Source organism: Simochromis diagramma, unplaced genomic scaffold (genome assembly GCF_900408965.1).
Source record: "Simochromis diagramma unplaced genomic scaffold, fSimDia1.1 OVJJ01000707.1, whole genome shotgun sequence".
NCBI classification, from domain to species: Eukaryota; Metazoa; Chordata; class Actinopteri; order Cichliformes; family Cichlidae; genus Simochromis; species Simochromis diagramma.
Window position 1 is genome coordinate 92,859 of NW_024387108.1, and position 24,721 is coordinate 117,579.

The 24,721-nt window shown below is 44.8% G+C and overlaps 1 long non-coding RNA gene across 1 annotated transcript; it reads left to right on the forward strand.

Moving 5' to 3' along the window:
* Positions 1–475: 475 nt before the first annotated feature.
* On the forward strand, positions 476–23,874 carry LOC120743209. Its single transcript, XR_005698096.1, has 3 exons — positions 476–581; positions 16,504–16,506; positions 23,863–23,874. It is a non-coding gene; the product is annotated as an uncharacterized LOC120743209 (long non-coding RNA).
* Positions 23,875–24,721: the final 847 nt, after the last annotated feature.

The following is a 24,721-nucleotide window of genomic DNA, read 5'->3' on the forward strand; positions in this document are numbered from 1 at the left end:
ACCCGGCGGCGTCCTCGCCTTCCTCTCCGCGTTCTGCGCCCTGGTGCGCTAAAGAAAGGGAGGCAGCGGCAGTCACTAGTCTTTTAGGCAGCTTTCATTCATTAAAAGGGGACAAGTCAAAAGACTTACCCCGGGTGGGCAGAGCTCTTAACTCTGCCCGCCGTTTCTTTGTAACTGACAACCGGCACCAGCCCGTCCGCCGCCTCTAATTTCCCGCAGACGCGTAATCTGGCTTCCTGTTGCTGCAGCAGTCGGATCACTCGCTCCGCGTCCCTGGTTGCTGGCGCTGTATCCTCCTCTCTCGAACGCCAAGCTCCACACAGTCTTATGTGTCACTGAGCACTCTCTGTAAATTACCACTGCTCCTTTCTCTCAGGTGTGTCAAATTAGTAAAACGGGGAAAAAGGGCGGAGTCTCTCCAGGACAAATTGACAGATGCAACCAAAACATGCAGGATAAATAAAACACTCCACAAGATATAACCAAAACATGCAATATAAAAAATAAATAAGCACACTTCACATTAAAATACAGCAAAGTAAAACAACATCCGTCCTTCCCTGGATGACATCCGCACTAAAGTAAAAACCACCATCACTTCATGCGGAGACTCCTTTGGCGCCAGCTGCGGTCTCAAGGCTGGAGCTGAACAACAACACCCTGATAACGACTGTGTTTAGACTGTTCTTCCTATTCTGTGCAAGGCCACCTGGGTTGGCTGGAAGACTGTTTACTTAGCCTGGCAGGGCGAAGGACACTGTCTCAGCTTAACTCTGGACACACACACACACAGACATATACACATGCAGATATACACTCATCCCCCCTCTCCCTCCAAACGCCTTCGACGCTTATTCCCCTCCAATGCTGACAGTGGATCATGGAGACCAGCGCATAGGCTGCAGGCCCAGATGTACTGTCTACACTGGCTGTCCCTGTTGCTTGTCATGTGTTTCTTTGGTGTATTATGAGTTTTTTCATGTGCAGAGGTGTTTTTTGCTGTTCTCAAACTGATCTCAGTCTGGGGGGAGTTATTTTTTTTCTCCTTATCTTTCCTCATGTTGTGCTTTTCCATGTTATACCTCTCTGACCTGTCTTCCCCATGTGATGTTTGTGTAATGTATGCATGGTCGGATGGGCAAGATGGCGCCGCCATTGCGTACAATAGGTCGGCAGCCTTAACATGAAATTTCCCCTTGTGGGACTAATAAAGGTATAAAGGTATATCAAACTAGTTTTTTAATTAAGCAGCAAGGCAGAACAAAGTCGGGGCTGTATCAAGACACGAGGACTAAACCCCAATTCAACCAGACCCAGAACTGATCCAGAATTAAAACAGGACTACAACAGTAACCAAAACAGAACCAGAATCAGAACTAGATGATATTAGAACTAAAAATCATCATAGACCTGCACTACACTTATTTTTTAATTCTACCAAAGTCCACTATTTAGAAAAGTTTATATAATTATTTAGCCTTGTTGTGCAAACAAGCCTGCATAACTTAAATGTAGAATTTGAAAAATAACAAACCTAAAAAGAAACACTAGGTACGAGATACATGAGGACCTATGATACGGTGATACTTTTGGTAAACAACCATTTGACTAACATGTGTGTCTCACCTGCTCTTGTTCATCTCTGTTCTGTCCTCATTCTCCATCTCCATCTCTGTTCCTCTCTCTCCCTCTTTGTGCTGTCAATCAATCCAAACACCAACATCATCAAATATACAGTTGAAACCAGATATTTACAAACTCTTCAGATCAAAACACAAACACTTTTTTAATTGTAACATCAAATCAGACTAAATGTTTATTTTTTTTAGATTGATAAATATAAAAAACATATTTGTTAACTTTAACCTCCTAGAACCTGGCGTCCACATATGTGGACATCACATTTTGGGTTATTTAGGCCAAAATACTCAATTTTGCTCAACAAGGGCCTGATATCCACTTACGAGGACATTATACTGCTACTGTTCTATCATAATTTTAGACAAATACCCTCATTTGTAGCTCTTATTTTTCTTAAAAACAAAAATAAGGTAAAAAAAAATCTAATAATTCTTTGTTTTTACATTCATTGGGCCCCAATATGCCCAAATATCAAAGAAAAATTAAAAATGCATGCCGTGGAAGAGTTCAGGTCTTAGGAGGTTAAGAGTAAAGAGAGAAACTCTGTATTTCTTAATTGTAAATGGCACCAAATTGTATTCAAAATTGAGCCACACTTATGGAGCTCCACAATTCTTTTCCTGGTGTTTTGGTTGACATCTCTTGATGTTCCCATGTCACAGAAACAGGCTCTGTGTTTCGCCTTATATGCATCCACAGCTGTGCCACCAATTTACTCACATGGACTCTACTAACCTATCAGAAGCTTCTTCAGCTCAGAATGGAATCGTCTGGAGTTTCTTATTAATTAACAATAAACTTAGTGTATATGTACTCCTAAATTTGATGAAAGTGATAAAAATAGACAGCTCTCTCTCTCTCTTTATTCTGACATTTAACTAATTCAAAAGATATTTCAATATTTATCTAAAACAAAACAAGTTTACTCTAAATTGATGTTGTACATTAAAAAAGCTCTGGTGTTTTCCATAAAGTGTATGTAAATATCTGGTTTAAACTGTGAATATATTGCTGTGTATTGAAATTCTTCTTGTTTTGCATAGAAATATACTGAACAACATCCAAAGCATAATATACTGTATGTGTGCTATCCATTTTCTTTGGTTTATTGTTGAGTTGCTCAGTTAGTCTTTGAGTGCTGATAAAAAATAATTTGAAGCTAAAAAATAATCTTAACAAAAGCTTTGGATCTGGTACAAACGTATTCTTATCTCTGTTGCATCTGCTTTAAATGTTGTGGTAATCATGGCGACTTATTATGTCTGAACTGGATTGTAGGCTATCAGAAATCAGAAAAGAGAATATGCAGTAAAAATGATCTATGAACAGATTTGAAGAGTTTGTTGATTGTCAAATTAATGTAGATAGTATACAGGTCTACAACTTACGTATGAAATACAACTGCTAATAATTACTTACCAAGGCTATCCTTGGAAGCCTTGGTGTTCCTTCGGGAAGGTGGGAGGTGGTGGCTGGGGATGGGAGGTCTGGATCTACTGTATTTAACCCATAACTCGGCGTGTACCATAAGAACGCTGAAGGTCGCCTATCGCGTTCCTCAGGAACGCCGTGTGATGTGACAAATCTTCAAGATGTTAAGCCTCGGGAGGGAGAACGGGCTGGATAAGCGAAAGAAAACAGAGAGATGGAAATGCTGTGTGTACATATGTGTTTATATTTTTAAACTGCACCAAACAAAAGAATGATAATATAAAAAAATAAAATAACAAAAGTGCAGTATTAAAAACAAAGTGAGATGACATACGATGTTCTTTTATTGTGTATTTTAATAACTCTCTGGCATTTTAAATCTAATGCCTCACATTTTCAATAAATAGTAAGAAATGTAACTTTGTCTTTTTGATCTCCCAATAATAAATAAATAGAGTATTATATTTTCTTGGGTATCTCGGGCCCTGTTCTCTGTTCATGTCGGCTGCTGGTTGTCTTTGGTTCTCTATGAACTCTTTCCCTCCTGCTGAGGTGGGGATGCAGCTGTTGCTGAGTCCTTGGTACTCTCGGGGGCTGAGCATAGCCCAGATCTCCAGGGGCTGTTTGCTGGCCCCTGGCTCCTTTTTATATTTTTCTGTTCCAGGTGCTGTGTGAGTTTTTCTTCCATGGTTATTTTATTTATTTATTTATTTATTTATTGCAGCAATTGGCAATCCTTTGCACTTTTCTATTTCTGTTCTATTTTTATTATATTTATATTTTCTTGCTTTTTTCTCCCCTGCTCTGCTCTCTCTCTCTCTCTCTCTCTCTCTCTCTCTCTCTCTCTCTCTCGCACTGCATGCTGGGAGTTTGATGGTGGTGAGTTTGGTGGGTCTGAGTGAGAGTGTTTGAGTTTTTCATTAAATGTTTTTTTCAGTTTTATCGCTGTGTTTATTGTCTGATCGTTTCATAGCTGTTTGTGATTGTGTAGTTTGCTTTTCAGTTTGACAGGGATGGCGTCCCGTGGGACACTATCCCTATCTTTGAAGCATGGAGTCAGGGTGGTGCTGCAGCCGAGCACCACTGTCGAGTAGGTGTTGTTGGCTGTAGGGGAGCAGCTGGGAAATGGAAACATTTCAAACGCTTCATGTATGAAGTTATATTTTTGAAAGGGCAGGGGTTTGTCAATCAGCTTATAGCGGGTGGCCTGTATTTAAATGATGAATTTATGCAGGTTTCACCCCTCGCAGTGCCCTCCACTCGGATCACTGTGTCGCGGGTGCCTCCGTTTATTCCCAATGCGGCTTTGGAGCAAGAACTGAAGCGCTTTGGGAAATTTGCAAGTGGCTTCCGGACAGTGAGTCTGGGCTGTAAGGACGCCAAATTAAAGCAAGAAGATACTGCCAGCACCGGAAACGTGCTCGTCATCTCCGAGCATGAAGTAAGGAGAGCCTTCAAGAGAGTGAACACCAGGAAAGCAGCAGGACCAGACGGCATCCCAGGTCGTATCCTAAGAGACTGCGCATACCAGCTAGCTCCTGTGTTCACTGAGATATTCAACATCTCTTTATCTCAGTCGGTGATCCCCACATGCTTCAAAGAGTCCATCATTGTTCCTGTCCCGAAGAAACCCCACCCTGCTTCTCTCAATGACTATCGCCCTGTAGCCCTCACCTCAGTAGTGATGAAGTGCTTTGAACGCCTGGTCAGAGACTTCATCATTTCTTCACTACCAGACACACTGGACCCACTACAGTTCGCTTACCGTCCAAATCGTTCCACAGACGATGCCATCTCTCATCTCCTCCACACATCACTCACTCACTTGGACACTAGAAGGGGGAATTATGTTAAAATGCTCTTCATAGACTACAGCTCTGCATTTAACACCATAATTCCCTCCACACTCACCACCAAGCTGGAGCATCTGGGACTCAGCTCATCTATGTGTCTGTGGATCTCCAACTTCCTAACTGGCAGACCACAGGCAGTAAGGATGGGCGGACATGTCTCAGCCTCCACCACTCTCAGCACTGGAGCCCCCCAGGGGTGTGTTCTCAGGAACTTTTACTCGTGCACCATAGAGAGCATCCTGACGGGAAACATCTTAACCTGGTTCGGGAACAGCACCATGCAGGACAGACGAGCTCTACAGAGGGTTGTGCGGTCAGCTGAGCGCACCATCCGCTCCGAGCTCCCTGACCTGCACTCAATCTACAGCAGGCGGTGCTGGACCAAGGCCAGGAAGATGGTGAAGGACCTCAGCCATCCCAACAACAGACTGTTCTCTCTGTTGAGGTCAGGAAAGCGATTCCGCTCCCTGAAGACCAACACAGAGAGACTGAGGAGGAGCTTCTTCCCGCAGGCGATACGGTCTCTCAATCACACCACCACACAGTACTGACCCACACATATAGTTCTTACACACACTGGACATTCTGGACATTGTTTTCACTTCATCACTTAAATCACTTTAAGCATATTTGCACTGCACAAGACATAATGTGGATTGCACAACACTGGTCACTATATTCTTCATTTCCAGTTAATACTTGTACAGCTGCTGTTATTGTGTATATATTTATTTATATTTCTTCATACATTCTTATATAGTTCTATATTGTGTATTTTACTGTACAGTTATTTTATTTTCAACTTTAATTTATATATTTTATCTTATTCCTTCCCAGTTAAATTTACCCTTCATTCTAATTTGTGTTGTACAGTTATTTCATTTTTAACCTTAATTTATATTTTATTCCTTCCTAGTTAAATTTACCCTTTTTAATTTTCATATTTATTTCCTATCTTATTCATAGCCTTTTCTTTTTTTCTTTAGGTCACGAGCAGTTGTCTAAGCATTTCACTGCATATTGTACTGTGTATGACTGTGTACGTGACAAATAAAATTTGAATTTGATTTGAATTGAAGCATGTTCAGGCAAGTGTTCATGTTTTTAGACTCCCCCACACAGACACTGGATGTCTCCTTCCGTGTCAAACACGAAGAAGGGTTCTATATGGTGTATGCTAGTTCCAGGAATATGAAATGTTTTGAGTGTGGAGATGTGGGTCATAAGAAAATAATGTGACCTCACAGACAGCTAGCAGCGGGACCCGCTGTGGGTGATAGTGGGGAGGGGATTAACGGGCAGCAGGCGCTAAACGTGGCTGTGTCTCCGGTGCGGAGCGAGGCCGCTGTTGCCCTAGCTGATTCTGTGCCCCTAGTGCGCAGTGTTGCCAACTCCTCAGTAAGGAAAATCGCTATTGGTTGTCCTAAAAGTCGCTAGAAGTCGCTAAATGACGTCATCGCCTAATTTGCATAATTGGTCATGCTAATCTAATTGTAACCTATGTTGTTGGAGAGAGAAATAACATTGTGGAAGAGACATAAAGTGAGTAAAAAATGTCCTAAATGCATTTAGAGTTTATTTAGAACTACAAATTAAATTTCTTTTAGCAATTATTGTGTTTTTAATGTCAGAATTCCAACCCTGCTCCTTTATCCGGGCTTGGACCGGGAAGAGTGACCCGAAATAGGCACTCTGGTGGAGTTACTTTATGTGTGTGTTTATAAGTAGTTTTAAACCATGTGATCCACAAAACAGCATAAGAGTAAAAGAGTAAAAGAACTGACTGCGTTACAGCACCTGCTGCTTGTTGAGAGTAAAAGCGACACGTGCTTTCACGTCTTTTTTAGCAACTTTTTTTTAGAAAAAAAGTCGCTAAGGGGTCTGAAAACTCGCTAAATATAGCGACAAAGTCGCTAAGTTGGCAACACTGCTAGTGCAGGACGAAGCTGCTCTTGCCCCGGCTGGCGCTGTTGTAAAGGCTCACCTTTCAGGACCAGTGTTGGTCAAGTTACTTGAAAAAAGTAATCAGTAACTAATTACTGATTACTTCCCCAAAAAAGTTATCCCGTTACTTTACTGATTACTTATTTTCAAAAGTAATTAATTACTTAGGTACTTAGTTACTTTTTAAAAACATGATTTACAACCTGAAGAGGTGATAAAGTGATAGATCTTTCAGCCCAATTCTACTTTTTCTACATAATCCATCATACAAAATGTAATCAAATGGAAAAGTCTCTTTTTAAAACTTGTTTTATTAGTTTTAATCTTTTAACTTTATGCATCAAGCAAAAAATTAATTATATGCAACATTCTCTGACTGGAAGAAATTAGTTTAACACTTAAACCTATTTTCTGCACATTCCAGCACATAAAATAAAATATTTTTTGTGTTTACACTCACTCTTTCAAATAGATGCAAGCAAAACACAGCAGAAAATAAATAAAGTCAAAGACTCAGCGGTCCTGTTGCTCTATTTTCACCTGTAAAGCAGGACTGGGTAGGCGGAGGTTTACCCTGGTGCAGGTGTGCCGCGGTCAGTGGAAGAATCCGCGAGTTTCTCTGTGAATTTCCCATTACGTGGTAGCTACTCGGTGCTTGCTTGGAAGTTTAGGGGTTTGTTCGCTGTAAAAAGAAGTTTTCTTCCCACGCACAATGGACGCTAATGTTTTTGTCACTTTTTATGGAATCAAACTCAAAGTAAGGTCAGTACTTCCACGCTTTAAATGCTGCACGCTCATACTCTCTCCCGCACTCGATATATGATCCATTGTTGATCTGCACACAGCTGTTGTCACGAACGTCGCACTCGCTTACGTCACTGTCATGAGACATTCTCACAAAAAAATCACGGTTTTAGTAACGCAGTAACGCAGCGTTCCTACGGGAAAGTAACGGTAATCTAATTACCGTTTTTGCAATAGTAATCCCTTACTTTACTCGTTACTTGAAAAAAGTAATCGGATAACAGTAACGCGTAACACGTTACTGAACAGAGATGGGCAGCTGGGAAGACCATGTTGATTTAGACGAAGAGGAGAAAATGCCTCTGGAGCAAGTGCAAGGTGAGCAGAGGAGGAAAACCGTAAAAGAGGTGGGAGCAGTAGAGGTAGGGATGATTCTTTAGAAGCCAGAGAGAGAACAAGAATGTTTGTTGTTCTGAGATTCAATGAAAGAACACAAGTTCTTAATATTAAAAAACTGAGTCCGTTCGTGTTGACAGCTGAACTTAACTGTAAAGTGGGAGATATAGTTTCTGCTAAGGTACTCTCAGATGGAAATCTTCTTGTGCAATGTGTAAATGAAGAGCAGCTCAACAAGGTTTTGAACTTAAAACAGTTGGGGAAGTTTAGAGTGGAAAATACTGGGCAAGTGGGTGCACAGACGGGAGGTGGATGCAAGGGGGTCATTTCTGGGGTACCCATTAGTGTGAAAATGGATGATCTGAAAAGCAAAATAAAAAAGAAGGAAATGTAGTACTTATTCTTCCATGGAATGCAAGGAGTCTCTTGGTCAATGGCCAAAAGTTGAAGCATTTCATCAAACTACTTGATGTTAAACCAGATGTCATTTGTGTACAGGAATCTTGGCTTAAATCTTCTTTGGATTTTGTGTTGTATGGGTACAAGATAATAAGAAATGACAGGGACCGTGGTGGAGGGGGAGGGTGTGCAACGTTTGTCAAACAAGACATTCCATATAGACTCCTGGGTAAAGGCAATGATTTGGAGTATATAGCTATTGAGGTTTGGGACAGGAATGAACCAAATGTTATTGTGAATTTCTACAATCCTTGCGCCAGATTGGAGTTGTCACGTCTTCGTTCAATTGAAGGAAGTGACTGTCGCAGAGTTATTTGGTTCGGGGATTTTAATGCCCATAGCAGTGTGGGGAGGCACGCACACACACAGATAAAAATGGTAAGGTAATTGAGGAATTGATGGATACATGCAACTTGGTGTGCCTGAATGATGGTAGGGGGACCAGATGTAATGTTGTTAATGGAACAGAGTCAGTTTTGGATTTAACTCTGGTCTCAACTGTCCTTGCAGGAATAAGTCAGTGGACCATCAGAACAGACACTACCATAGGAAGTGACCATTATCCTGTTTTCTGTGATGTTGGAGGGAACATACAGGTATCTCTAAGAGAGGTGCATAAGAAGTGGAGTTTTCATAGGGCTGACTGGACAAAATTCCAAAAATTATGTGAGGAAACAATTGACAAGGTTAATGAGTAGCGTAGTGTTGATCAAATGAATAATCAGTTTATTGAAGTAATTATGGTAGCTGCCAAGGCCTCAATCCCGACCAGTAAAGGCAAGGAAAGTAGGACGTTGGTGCCATGGTAGACAGAGGAATGTCAAATTGCTGTAAAGGAAAGAAACAAGGTGTTTACATTTCTCCAAAGAACCCTTAACATGCAAGCTCTGATTGCATACAGGAAAGCAGTGGCAGTGGTCCGGAGAACAGTGAGAAAAGCAAAGTGGAGTAGTTGGAGGTCGTTCTGTTCTAAAATAGGAATAACCACTCCAGTGGGGGAGGTCTGGGGCATGGTCAGAAGAATGTGAGGTGACTGGCGGGAATGGGATTACCCAGTTCTATCTTCAGGCCAACAGAACTTTGTAACAGCTCAGGAAAAAGTGCAGGTTATGGTGAAAACTTTTGCTAAGATTCATAGCTCTGATAACATATCAGTGTTGGGAAAAGACAGAATGTGCCAAACTGAAACACGGTATTGGGAGGCTCTAGTAAGAAAGGCGCACATAGACAGTACTTTGGATGCGGTGTTTTCTCTGGAGGAAATGGTGAGAGCACTTAAAAAAACAAAGCCCACAGCCCTGGGAAAGGATCAAATTTGTTATTTAATGTTGAAGAACCTTGGTACGAAAGCGCTTAATAAACTGCTGTGTTTGGTTAACACAGTCTGGATTAAGGGTGAGCTCCCAAGTACTTGGAAGGAGGCTGTTATTGTGCCAATAAGAAAGCCCGGGAAGGATCCATCTGAACCAGATAGCTACAGACCAATCGCTCTTACATCAAATGTGTGCAAGTGAATGGAACGTATGATAATTGGCAAGACTGTCCTTTGAGCTGGAAAGAAAAGGGGCTTTAGCCAATTATCAAAGTGGTTTCAGGACAGCTCGGAACACAACTGATGCTATTATTAGACTTGAGACTGTTGTTAGGAAAGCGCAGGCCGGGGGAGAGTCATAGGAGAGGTGGAGAATAAACTCAACCTGGGTGTTTACTGTCTTGTGCAGTCTGGGAGATGATTGAATGTTAGGGTGGGTACAGTTTCCTCTGCGGTGGGGTCGGGTTGGCTGCCCCAGGTCCTGTGGGGCTGGGCAGTCCTGCTGCCGTAGGCCCCCATCTGGATGGGCCTGGGCTCCCTTGCCTTGGTGGGTGCCGAAGGACGGGGGTGCCTACTGGGGTCAGTTGGGGAGCTGGCCCCAGGGAAGGGCATCTTGCTCCTCCCTTCTATTCCTCCCCATCCCCGGCTGCCTCCCTCTTCCCGCTCCAACACACCCACCCACACAAGTAGGGCCTTGGGGTGCGGGTGTGTCACCAGGGTGCAGGGGACGCATCTGAGCCTGGGGCGGTCTGCTTGCCTCCACCCCGGGGGAAAGGGTAACATCTCCTGCGTCTAGGTGCCGTTTCCCCCTCCCGTGGCGAGGGTACCTGGACCTGGGGTATAGAGTTTGTTTGGGGAATGTGATTGTGTGTACAGTGTCCATGTATGTCTATCCCTGCGTTGGGTGAGTGCTGAGTATTTGTATATGTGTGCATGAGGGTGGGAATACATGTTTGTGTCTGTGTGTGCATGTTTGTCTGTGTTTATATGTCAGGTCGGGTATTACACTCCACTTCTCTGGGAACTCCCAGGCCCTCCAAAGGCCTATCTGCCCTCACCACACTCCCTGCCGGTAACTGATGCCCTTAGGGGTCGGTGCGTTGGTGGTTCTTGGTGTCCGGGGCTGGGCGCTCAGGTATGTACCAGCTCACTCCTGGTGATTACTTGGTGGGGCCTGGTGCCTGTTGCCCGGTCAGGCCTCTTTCGGGGCGGTGGCCCTCCGGCCTCTGGGCCTGTGGCTCGGTTCACTCTGGCACAGCTGGCTGCCAGCAGTGCCGGCGGGCATGCAGCCCCCTCTGGCTTCTGCTCCGTGGCTACTGGGTGACCCCTCATCTGGGGCTCTCCTCAGCTCTTCCCAGGAGGGTGGCACGGATGCCCCTCCAGTGGTCCTCCTTGGGCTCTATTTGACAAAGTAAATCCATTGGGTATCCTTGTTTGTCTTCAGACAACAATTCCGATGGCTAAAGAACCAAATGGGACAGGCAAAAAAGAAATAAGAAAAAAAAAAGAGATAGGTTGATCATATTTAAGATTAAAGAATTAATTAATGGCAGGACTTCTTTGAGCAGTTTTGTAGGAATGGGGTCTAAAAGACACGTTGATGGTTTGGAGGAAGTAATTATTGAAGTTAACTAGGAAAGATCAATTGGAGAAAAAGAGTCAAACTTAACATCAATGGTACTAAGAGTAGCTGTAGATAATATTACATCTGTGGGATGATTGTTGGTAATTTTTTCTCTAATGATAAAAATTTTATTTGTGAAGAAGTTCATGAAGTCATTACTAGTTAACGTTAAAGGGATTGTTGGCTCAAAAGAGCTCTGACTTTTTGTCAGCCTGGCTACAGTGCTGAAGAGAAACCTGGGGTTGTCCTTATTTTCTTCAATCAGTGATGAATAGTAAGATGTTCTGGCTTTGCGGAGGGCTTTCTTATAAAGCAGCAAACTATTTCTCCAGGCTAAATGATGATCCTCTAAATTTGTGACACGCCATTTCCTCTCCAGATTACGAGTCATCTGCTTTAGGCTACGTGTTTGAGAATTATACCACGGAGTCGGGTACTTCTGATTTGAGACCATAGTTTTCACAGGAGCTACAGTATCCAGAGTCGTACGTAGTGAGGAGGTGAAATTATTAACAAGATAATCGACCTCTGATGGGGTAGCGTTCAGATAGCTGCTCTGCTCTGTGTTGGTACAGGGCATTGAAGATGATAACAGTGGCTGGGGCCCTGGCCGGGCCTCGGGGCCTCGGGTCCTGGTTTGTGTGTTGCTGGGGTTGTGGGCGGGTGGGTGCATGGGGGCCCATCCCTGGCGCAGGGTGCCGCCGGTGCGTCGAGCCACCTGGGGGGCTCTTCAACTGGTGGGGGAGATTGTCACACCTAGCAGGAGCTTTCCTCTCCCCAGGAACTCTCTGCAGGAGGGGGAGATACAGGAGAGGTGGAGGAAGATCTCAGCCTGGGCGTCTATTGTCTCATGTAGTCTGGAAGATGAATGGATGGTGGAGTGGGTGCAGTTTTCTCTGTGGTGGGGTTGGGTGGACTGTCCCGGGCTCTGTGAGGCCGGGGGGCGCTGCTGCGCTGGGCCCCGGTCTGGATGGGCCTGGGCCCCCTTTCCCTGGCGGGTCGTGGAGTATGGGAGTGCCTACTGGGGTCAGCGGGGGAGCTGGCCCCAGGGAGGGGTCACCTGCCCCTCCCTTCCTTCCCTCCCCATCTCCAGCTGCCTCCCTCCTCCCGCTCCACCACAACCACCCACACATGCAGGGCCTTGGAGTAGGGGTATGTCACCAGGGTGCAGAGGAGGCTACCACCCCTCTGTCCCCTTCTGGCTGCCTCTGCCTCAATTTTATCCCACAACTTAGACATTCACATTACTCACACTCTCATTACACATACATATAGGATCTTGGGGGTGGGCACGATACACGGAGTCCAAATTACCATCAGGTTGTACACCTCACCCCTGGCGTCGTTGCCCACCTCTCAATTTTGAATACACCTAGACATTGAGGGCTAGCAGGAGGGACTATGCGCTTACCTGCTGCTCTCTGGCAGGTAGCTCCATGCCCTCCTGGGTTTTAATTGCACCTTAGAACACACATGCATCAACACTACAATGAGCGGGTGGAGGGAGGTTTGGAGTCTTCTCTCACCCCCATTCTCTGCGACCTGCTGGAGCGGGGGGGCTAGGAGGAGTTGGCCGTCCGACTGCGGTCTGGAGTGTGGGGCCTCCCTGCTGCTGCGGAGTCGAGGCGGTCTGCCTCTCCCCACCGCAGGGAAAAGGGTAACACCACCTGGGTCTGGGTGCAGTTCCCCCCTCCAGGGGCAAGGGTACCTAGACCCGGGGCTTAGAGTTCGCTTGGGGAGTGTGATCGTGTGTACAGCGTCTCTTTATGTCTGTCTCCACGTTGGTTGAGTGTGGAGTAAGTGCATATGAGAGCATGAGGGTGGGAATGGATGTTTGTACATGTGTGTGCCTGTATGTCTGTGCCTCTCGGCCTGGGGCTCGGTCACTCAGGCACAGCTGGCTGCCGGCGGAGTTCACGGGCGCGTCACTGCAACTCCCCCTGGCTTCTGCTCCGCGGCTGCTGAGTGAGCCCTCATCTGGGACTCTCCTCAGCTCTTACTGGGACAGTGGCGCGGCTGCCCCTCTGTTGGTCTTCCTTGGTCTTTTGTGTTCTGGGGGCCTCTGGATGTCTGGAGTTTTGATCTCCTTCATACCTGCTTCATACCCTGGAGGACGGGGCTGTGGCTCCCCACACTCCCTAGCAGATCGTTACATGGAGAAACCTTTGGAATGCAAGCATGCTGATCCACACAGGTGTACACACGGGTATTCACAGACGCGGACTACAGCTTTCTTGGCTGCTGCCTCAAAGCACATTGTGCGCTGTCTATCTTGCGTGCTGCACAATATCGTTTATTACTTAGTATCTACTGATATTTACTGCTAGCTAGTTTATTGTGATGGTGCCGTTTTTTTTATTATGTTGCTCTTTGTTGTTTGCTTTCTCTTCTGTTTTTTTCTCCATACAGGTGACCCAGGTGTTTTTTTCTTTTTGTTTGTTTGTTTTTTCTTTCTTCCCCCCCTTCTCACCGTCTCTTCTCCCCTTTGGTTTTCTTTCTCTCCCTCTCTTTCTTTCATTCTTTCTCCCTGTCCTATCCCCCAGTCATGTCTGTCCCGTTTGTAGGAACTGAAAATAAAATAAATTCATAATTATAATAAAGGTCAATCAAATGGACCAATATGGCAAGGCCATGATGATCCACTTGGTAAAATAAATCCGCTTGGCATCTTTCTTGGCCTTAAGACAACAATTCTGATGGCTGCAGATCCAAACGGGACACAAAAAAAAAAAAAAAGAAAAAAGAAAAAAGAAGATGATAACAGTGGGTGGATTATATTCTTAAACTTAGTTACAGCGCTTTCAGAAAGACATCTACTGTGATAAAGTCTACTCTCCACCGCTGTGTAATCAATTATTGTAAATGTAAATGTTATCAGGAAATGATCAGACAGGAGAGGGTTTTCAGGAAACACTGTTAAATGTTCAGTTTCTATGCCATATGTTAAAACAAGATCTAGAGTGTGATTAAAGTGGTGGGTGGGTTCTTTTACATTTTGAGAGAAGCCAATTGAGTCTAATAAAAGATTAAATGCCATGTTGAGGCTGTCGTTTTTAGCATCTACATGGATGTTAAAATCATCCGCAACAATTATTTTATCTGAGCTGAGAATTAAATCAGATAAAAAGTCTGAGAAATCAGACAGAAACTCTGTGTAAGGCCCAGGTGGACGATTGATGATAACAAGTAAGACTGGTTTCTGGGGACTTCCGATGACGTCACCGTAGCAATCGGTCGAGCTCTGAACTGCTCCTGCAAGAAACTTTGCTAAATCCTTAAAATTAAGGAAAAACGCTCCAAAACACGAAAACGAAATACGCTATAGACCCACGATGCCTGGACCTGGTAAAACTACCAAGGAGAAGACTAAGTCAACCACGGAAACCAAGATATCGGTGTTTGGCGGTGAAGCTAGCGCGTCCGAGGCCTGCTCAGCTAACAAGCCAGCCACCATGAGCGAACACGGCCCCGCGGATAGTGGCAACATAGAGGAGAGGTTGCAGCATGCCATACGAGAGGAGTTTGCAGGTATTGAAAACAAGCTTGCAAACACGCACGTGAAACGGGGATGTCCACAAGGCTCACCGATAAGCCCACTGTTGTTTACATTAGCTATGGAACCCTTTGCTATAGCTGTACGTTCGAGTTTATCATTGACAGGAATTATGGTAAATGAAGTAGAACATAGGATTTCGTTGTACGCAGACGATGTAATAGTATATCTCTCTAAAATAACAGAATCTATACCTGCTCTGCTTAGATTGATAGGGGATTTTGGTCAAATATCAGGGTATGTCATTAACAAATCTAAATCATCCGTTTTATTACTTAATGAAGAAGAAAGGAAAAACCCACATATAGTAACATCTCATTTTAAGACAGTAAAGGACTTTATGTACTTAGGAATAATGATTTCGCCCAAATTAAGTGAGATCATGGAAAATAACTATGAAAGACTTTCTAAAGAAATAACAGAGATAGTGGACAGATGCATATCTCTACCAGTTTCTTTAATTGGTCGGATTAATATATACAAAATGAGTATACTGCCAAAGGTGCTTTATGCGTATCAGAACATCCCCCTGCCGCCTCCTGTTGATTGGTTTAGCAGGATCAAAAAGCTTGTTCTTGGTTTTTTATGGAAAAATGGGAGACCAAGGATAAGATTATCATTGTTGCATCTACCATACAACGAGGGTGGTGTCATGTGTCCAAATATTGAGTGGTATTACTGGGCATGTCAAATCAGGTCTATAAGATACTATTTTGACTTAAATAATGCCCCGCAATGGTCAGAGATGGAAAGTATTAATTTGCATCCACCTTTACCTTTATATTTTTTCTCAGACACAGCAATAAACTTGATTAAAAAGGCAAAAAATCCAATGGTAAAGAACATGGTCAAAGTGTTGTATGATGTAAAAAGATATATGAAGGAACCTGTTGTATTGTCACAGTTTACACCGATGTGGGGAAACCAGGATTTCAGACCAGGAAGAGAGGATGAAGTTTTTAGAATTGAATTGAATTGAATTGAATTGAATGAATGCTTTATTGGCCATATGCAGGTTGCCCCGCAGAGGAATAGGACCCCCCCCCCCCCCCCCCCCCCCGACTTACACATACAACACTTGCAGAGAAAACACTGAAAAAGTACACAACAATGGGAAAGATACAAGAGGAAAAAAAGAGACCTCTTCTCACGCTGGGCACCTATGGGAGGACAGCATGAGAACAGGAAACAATAAAAACCTCCTCTGCACAGAGAGCACATTAATGTCCACATCACAACATTAGAGCACGTGACAAGCCACAGGGGTTGGATAGGGGGGGGTAATCCGAAGGAACACAGCAGTCGTCCTACACAGCGCTACCATTTCAGCGCGGCACGTCTTCCCCCACAGGAAACAAGCATCGAAGGCGTTTGGAAAGGGAGGGGGATGAGTGCATGCTTATCAGTGTAAGTGTATGTGTGTGCGTGTCCAGAGTCCAGCTGAGACAGTGTCCTTCGCTCTATCAGGCTAAGTAAACAGTCTGCCAGCCAACCCAGGTGGCCTTGCATGGGATGGGAAGAATAGTCATCACACAGTCGTTATCAGGGAGTTGTTTTGGTCGGCTCCAGCCTTGGGCCTGAGCAGCTGGCGCCATGGTGTCCATATGTTGAATATTGTTGATTTCTCCATTATGCGAGCAGCCGAATTTAGCACTCTGACGCTGGTCTCTCAATCTCCCGTTGGAGAGCCGCGAGCCTCCCCATGATGGTATCAAACTTCTGTTCCGTGGTGTTGTCATTCTTTTGATTCTGAGACCCCACAACTGCAGTGATCCGATCTGCGATGTGATCCAATTTTCGCTCAAGGGTCTCATTTTGAGCAGGCCTCTCTCTGATGTATCCCCCCATACGCTCAATGGTGTTATTTTGAGTCTTCACGGCAGCTGTAAGCGTCTCCAAGGTGTTAACCATGCTGCGTTCCGTGTGAGAGGTCGCGCCTCGTCCCATCGCTTCAATTCCAGCGGTCAGCTTTGGGGGGGTTTGAACAGCTGGTTCTGCTCTCTTATTTCTCCGATAAGTCAGGGCCAAGCCAGCTCCGATCAGCAAGAACCCTGTTATCATGGTTCCGAATAGGTAGATATCCTCAGCATCCTCGATCGACAGTCCCGCCAGGCACAAGATCCTCCAGGTCTGCCACCCATCCATCGTGTATCGGGCAGGGAAAGTCCCTCCAGGGCACTCGGGCTCTCCCGAGCCCCGACTTCTCGTTGAGAAAAGGGTGTCAATAGCATTCAGAGACCAGTTGATCAAATCCATAATTCTCTTTTAGGTTTTAGAGAACGACAGTGAGAGACTGTTCGAGGGAAAGTAATGCACACGAGACAAGACAAGGACACAAGAGGCTAAGCAGGGAAGATAAGGGGAAGGAGGAGAAGAGAAAAAGTGCGACTGCCTTCGCCAAGAGCCAGACAAAGAGACAATGGTCAATTAAAGGACTCCAAAAAATCCAAGATTTGTATGCAACAGATTCTCAAGATATGATGTCCTTTGATATGCTTAGACATAAATATAATATAGATAGAAAGCAATTTTTCAAATATCTCCAAATTAGAAGTTACATTCGAGCAAATCAAAATAATCAGAATCAGAATCAGAATCAGAATGGGGTTTATTGCCAAATGTTGAGCAGGTTTACAACATTAGGAAATTGCTGCGGTGCTTCAGTGCAAACATGGTGTCATAAATAACACTTAAATAGACATGGAAAAAATAAAAGTAGGGATAAGAATTAAAAGTGCTACGTGGAAAGATATGTGCATGAGATATACATGAGATATATACATGAGAGTAAGAATTAAGAGTGCTACGTTGAAAGATATATACATGAGTGCAGGTGGTGATCAGTGCCAAACATGGAATGATACAGTGAACACAGCGTAGGGTCATGTGTTAGTGGCGGGGATAGTCATATGGTTATTGTTCATGTGTCCAACAGCAGAGGGGAAGAAACTGTTCTTATGGCGAGAGGTTCTGGTGCGAATGGACCGGAGCCTCCTGCCTGAGGGGAGCAGGTCAAACAGACTGTGACCAGGGTGAGAAGGGTCAGCTGAGATCCGAGCTGCACGCCGCAATGTCCTGGAGGTGTACAGGTCCTGCAAAGATGGGAGTCTGCAGCCAATCACCTTCTCAGCAGAGCGCACAACACGCTGCAGTCTCTGTTTGTCCCTGATAGTGGCTCCAGCGTACCACACGGTGATGGAGGAGGTGAGGATGGACTCGATGATTGCGGTGTAGAACTGCATCATCGTCCGTGTTGGCAGGTTGAATTTCTTCAGCTGCCTCAGGAAGTACATCCTCTGCTGGGCTTTCTTGATGACGGAGGTGATGGTGGGCTCCCACTTCAGGTCCTGGGTGATGGTGGTACCCAGGAAGCGGAATGAGTCCACAGAGGTGATGGGGGTGTCAGTCAGGATGATGGGGGGGAGTGGGGCTGTGTGCTTCCTGAAGTCCACAATAATCTCCACTGTCTTCTGGGCATTCAGCACCAGGTTGTTGTGGCTGCACCAGGACACCAGACGTTCAACCTCCCTCCTGTAGGCAGACTCGTCCCCGTCCGAGATGAGTCCAATAACGGTGGTGTCATCTGCAAACTTGATTAGCTTGACAGACTGGTGGGTGGAGGTGCAGCAGTTGGTGTACAGGGAGAAGAGCAGAGGAGAAAGAACACAGCCCTGAGGGGAGCCGGTGCTGATGGTCCGGGAGTCCGAGACATTCTTTCCCAGCCTCACATGCTGCTTCCTGTCCGTCAGGAAGTCAGTGATCCACCGGCAGATGGGATCAGGCACATTCATCTGGGAAAGCTTGCCTCGGAGATGGTCTGGAAGGATGGTGTTGAAGGCAGAGCTGAAGTCCACAAACAGGATCCTGGCGTAGGTTCCTGGGGAGTCCAGATGCTGCAGGATGAAGTGTAGGGCCATGTTGATGGCGTCATCTACAGACCTGTTGGCTCTATATGCAAACTGCAGGGGGTCCAGGAGGGGGGCCGTGAGGGTCCTGAGATGGGAGAGAACTAGGCGCTCAAAGGACTTCATGACCACAGATGTCAGAGCCACGGGTCTGTAGTCATTTAGTCCAGTGATCCTAGGTTTCTTGGGGACAGGGATTATGGTGGAGGACTTGAAGCAGGCAGGCACATGACATGCCTGCAGTGAGGAGTTGAAAATGCCAGAAAACACTGGGGCCAGCTCGTTTGCACAGTGTCTGAGGGTGGCAGGAGACACGCCGTCTGGGCCGGGAGCTTTCCGAGCATTCAGGTTCTTAAACTGCTTCCTCACATCTACTTCATGAATATGAAGAGTTGTGGTGGGAGGAGGTGGTGTGAAATCCTCTTTTGTGTGGGGTGAGGAGGGGGGTGTTGTAGGTGAACGGTTTGAAGGTGGTGATGGCTCTATGGAGGGGGGAGAGGTGGGGGAATTAGTGTCCAAAGTGTCTCTATTGTTGGGGCCGTTGGAGGTGTGAAGGCTGCCTGATGGCTCGTCAAAACGGCAGTAGAAGTCGTTGAGGGTGTTGGCCAAGAGCAAGTCGTCAGTGGAGTGGGGGTTTTAGGCTTGTAGTTGGTGATATTCCTAAAACCTTTCCACACAGAGGCCGAGTCATTCTCTGAGATCTGCTGCTGCATCTTCTCAGAGTGCTGATGTTTAGCAATGTCCACTTCTTTAGTGAACCTGTACTTGGCCTCTCTGTAGCAGTCCCTGTCTCCGCTTCTGAACGCCTTTCTCTTTTCCAGCCACAGCTTTTTGAGTTTAGGAGTAAACCAGGGTTTGTCATTGTTATAACTCACCCTGGTGCGTGATGGCACAATGCTGTCCTCGCAGAAGTGGATATAGGAGGTGACAGTGTCCGTAAACTCGTCCAAGCTGTTAGAAGCAGCCTTCATTGTGTCCCAGTCTGTAGACTCCAAACACGTGCGAAGCTCCTCCACAGCCTCGTTGCTCCACAGTTTTTTAGTCCTCACGACAGGTTTGGAGAGCTTCAGCCTCTGTCTGTACGCGGGGATTAGGTGGATCGTGACGTGGTCAGAAAGTCCGAGTGAAGCGCGGGGCACCGCGCGATAGGCCCCGCTGATTGTGCTGTAACAGTGGTCCAATGTCCTCTCCTCTCTGGTCGGGCATTTAATATACTGCTTGTATTTTGGAAGCTCATGGCTCAGATTGGCTTTGTTAAAGTCCCCAAGAGCAATGATGAGAGAGTCCGGGAATGTCCGCTCCGTGTGGAGAATCTGCTCCGCGAGTGCGCACTGAGCTGCCTGCGCATCTGCGTCTGGCGGGATGTAAACAGCGGCCAGGATGAATGAAGCAAACTCCCGCGGAGAATAAAACGGTTTGCAGTGGATAAAAAGATATTCCAGAGAGGAAGAGCAGTGCTGAGCAATCACTGTCACATCTGTGCACCAGCCACTATTGATGTAGAAGCAGAGACCTCCACCTTTGGACTTACCGGAGAGAGCGGCCTGCCGGTCCGCGCGCAGCAGATGGAAGCCCTCCAGTTTGAGCGCGCAGTCTGGGATGTTCTCACTGAGCCACGACTCCATAAAACATAAGACACAGGAGGAGGCAAAGTCTCTGTTCATGCTTCTCATCAGGGCCAGTTCATCAATCTTATTCCCGAGTGAGCGTACATTAGAAAGGAAGATCCCAGGAAGAGCGGTTCGCAGTCCGCGTCTCCTCAAACGCACGAGTGCGCCGGCTCGCTTCCCTCTCTTTCGGCGTCTCGCTTTCCTGGTCAGAGTCAGCAGTAAATCTGCCGCAGATGCGACAAATATTGGAAATAAATCCACAGGCGTTGTAGTCCTGTAGTTAAGGAGCTCTTCTCTGGTGTACGAATATCCAGAGGAGTGCCCAGACACAGAAGAAATGCACAAAAACAAAACAAAAGTAACGCACTGAAGCACCAGGGCGACCATCCGCGGCGCCATCTTGGTTCATCTTGGTTCATCTTGGTTCATACCTGCACCAAACCACCAAAATCAGAATTGGAAGACATAATTAGCAAAAGCAGTTCAAAAAAAGGGGCAATATCAGAAATATATAAATTGATTAGGTCCAAAACATCTGACAATTTTTTGGGAAAGTTGAACGCCTGGAAAAAAGATTTAAAGAAGGACATATCCATGGAACAATGGGCATTGGTTTGTGCAAAAGCTCATAAACAAACTATTAATTCTAGACTAAGGTTGTTGCAATACAAATGGTTAATGCGAATATATGTTACTCCGGAAAAATTAAATAAGTACAACTCTAATATTCCAGACACTTGTAATAAATGTAATGAAGATAAAGGTATCTTTTGGCATTGTATTTGGGATTGCAGGAAGATAGGCTCTTTTTGGGGTTTTTTTTGGGTTGCAGTAACACAAACTATGAAACAAATATTATCCAAAGAGGTTTTGGATCCTGGCTTCCTTATTCTGGGATTGTACCCAGAAAACATGAGGTACACAAAAAGTGACAGAATGTTTATTGATATGGGTTTGTTACAAGCAAAAAGATTAATCGCACTAAAATGGAAAAGAACAAGGGAACCAAGTATCACACAGTGGATAAAACAAATGATGGTGGCTTTGCCATTGGAGTTGATGACATGTATACTGAAAAGGAAATTGGATGTTTTTGAGAAGGTGTGGAGACCATTTGTGAATTTTGTAGAAGGATTTGTATTATCTGAGGAGGACGAAGACGGAGGGCAATGACATTTGATTTGGGATAATGATAAATTTAGGCCTTTAACGGAGTGACAAATCTGATGACTTTTTTGTTTTCTTTTTGCTGTCTGAGAGGAGTGTATGTTCATGTAGTATTTAGAATGTTGGACTGTTTGTAAGTCATTAAAATGTAAAAAAATAATAAGGATATTGTTGGAAAAAAGACTGGTTTCTGAGTTTTACAGCTGGTGTGGACAAGGCTAAGCATCAGGCTTTCAAATGATTTAAAAGTCTGTCTTGGTCTTTCGTTAATTAATAGGCTGGTGTGAAAAATTGCTGCCACACCGCCCCCTCGGCCTGTGCTTCGAGATTTCTGGTAGTTAGAATGACTCGGGGGTGTTGATTCATTTAAACTAACATAATCATCCGGCTGCAACCAGGTTTCTGTAAGGCAGAGTAAATCGATTTGTTGATCAATTATTAAGTCATGTACTAACAGAGACTTGGAGGAGAGAGACCTAATATTTAACAATCCACATTTCACTGTTTTACTCTTTGGTTCAGATGTGGATACTTTATTGTTCTTTCTTTTTGATTTTTTATGTTTAGGTTGTTTTTTGCTGGCTTTTAATTTGTTTTTTGTCTTTTTGGGAGCTGACACAGTCTCAATGGAGATGGGTTTTTGGGGGGTAGCAGGAGGAGAGAAGCTGCAGAGAGGCGTGTAAGACTGCAACTCTGCTTCCTGGTCCCAACTCTGGATAGTCATATTTTGGGGGGTTTAATAAATTTGTCCATATTTCTAGAAATGAGAGCTGCTCCATCCAAAGTGGGATGGATGCCGTCTCTCCTAACAAGACCAGGTTTCCTCCAGAAGGTTTGCCAATTATCTATGAAGCCCACATCGTTTCTGGGACACCACTCAGACAGCCAGCAATTTAAGGAGAACATGCGTCTAAACATGTCGCTCCTGGTCTGATTGGGGAGGGAACCAGAGAAAACTACAGAGTCTGACATTGTTTTGGCAAAGTTACACACCGATTCAAAATTGATTTTAGTGACCTCCGATTGGCGTAACCGGGTGTCATTACTGCCGACGTGAATTATGATTTTACTGTATTTACGTTTACCCTTAGCCAGCAGTTTTAAATTTCCTTCAATGTCGCCTGCTCTGGCTCCTGGAAGACAATTGACTATGGTTGCTGGTAGAGATGGGTACCGGTATCCGGCACCGGTTCTGACATAAACGGTAGTAACCAGACCGAAAAGCAGTGCACATTTCGGTGCTTTATTTCGGTGCTTTTTTTCCTGAGATGTCATACACTTTGGATTCTAGCCAATCATTTTACCTTTGTGAGCGTAGTAGGCGGGCCCAGGTACGTATGTTCTTTTAGAGCAGAGCTACATATTAAAAATGCCCAAGGCGAAGCGGTCAAAAGTCTGGCTGTACTTCACAGCAAAAGATGCAAACTCAGCAGCAACAAGTGCTTTAAGGTGATACTGTGATACTGTCAAAGGAGGTAACACCTCAAATCTGATGAAACACCTGGCGACGCATAGCGTTTTTTTTTTTTTTTTAAAGCCGAGAAATGTACCGTATTTGATAGCTTGCTGCGAGACCTCACACCGAGCACATCTGCTGCAGGTGGGTTGCCTGTTTACTCAGTTGTATATAGTATTTGTATTTGTATTCTATTTTTATCTTATTGTATATTTATTTTATTTTATTCTACTGTATATAGTATTTTATTCTATTCTGTACAGTTGTGTACTGTATTTATTCTTATTGTATTCTAATTTTTGCCTCATAACTTTTGCACTGTCCACTTCCTGCTGTGACAAAACAAATTTCCCACGTGTGGGACTAATAAAGGTTATCTTATCTTATCTTATCTTATCTTATCAGACCTGGAGTTAGCAACATCCCCCAAGAACCCGAAGAGGAGAGTCCTGGCCCCTAGCCCTGCCAGTGTAGCAGAAATGATGACGGATGATGATGCAGCAGCAGCCGTTCTTCTCTGGGTGAGTAGCTTAATGTTGTTCGTGTGTAATTTACGTTGAGTAGGCTAACCACGTCATTACATTAATGCATGTAAGGTGAACTAGCAAATACCGTCGTAGTTACATGTGGCTGTCTTCTTGTTTGATGGAAGATACTCCCTTCATCCTGGCCAAAAAGGCTAAAATGACTAAAGAAAAGTGGGAAACAGCTAAACATGAGAAGTTTTTAGACAAAATTGGTGTTTTTTCTGTCACGGCTCGGGGCAGCGGCCGTGTGAAGAGTGGAAGGAGGACTCAAATGCAGCACTTATTCAGACGTGAGGGCGATTTATTAACAATACCAAACATAAAGTGGAGATGGCAAAACAGAACTAAGGATGAACTAAACTGGGAGAAACTACACCAAGGAGTAGCAAACCTGACATGAAGGGAGAACAGCAGGGAGAGCACGCAGGGGATTTCACAAAATATGAACACAGACGACGCGACGAGGAACAGAGGAAAACACACACTATAAGTACACAGAGAGACACTGGGAAATCACACACAGGTGGGGGACACAGCTGGACCTGATTAACCTGACGAGACAGGGGAACACTAACACCAGGGACCAATAGAGGGAGCACAAACCCAGAACCCAGTATCTAAAATCCCAAAACACAAACCATCCCAAAACAGCCACGAATAATAATGAAAGTAATAACAATAAAGAACACAAACACAAAGTCACTGAGTCATGGCCGCAGGACCATGACATTTTCCATTTATTAAGCACTGCTTCCAGCCAAGAGTGATACCATATATGACCTATAGCTGCAGAAAAGGCTAACATTGTTATCTTTTTACAAAAAAACAGCTGAAAATGAGAGGTTTTTGGACAAAGTTTGTGTTCTCCATTCTTTAAGCACCGGTTTGAGCACTGTTTAAGCACCGGCACCGTTTGAAAAGTACCGGTTTGGTACTGGTATCGGATAAAACCTAAACGATACCCATCCCTAGTTGCCGGTGTCTCTAGCTTCACATATCTGAGAACAGAATCACCAATTACCAGAGTTTGAACCCCGGCAGGTGTGTCGCCGAGTGGGGAAAAACGGTTAGACACATGAACAGGTTGGTGGTGTACCTG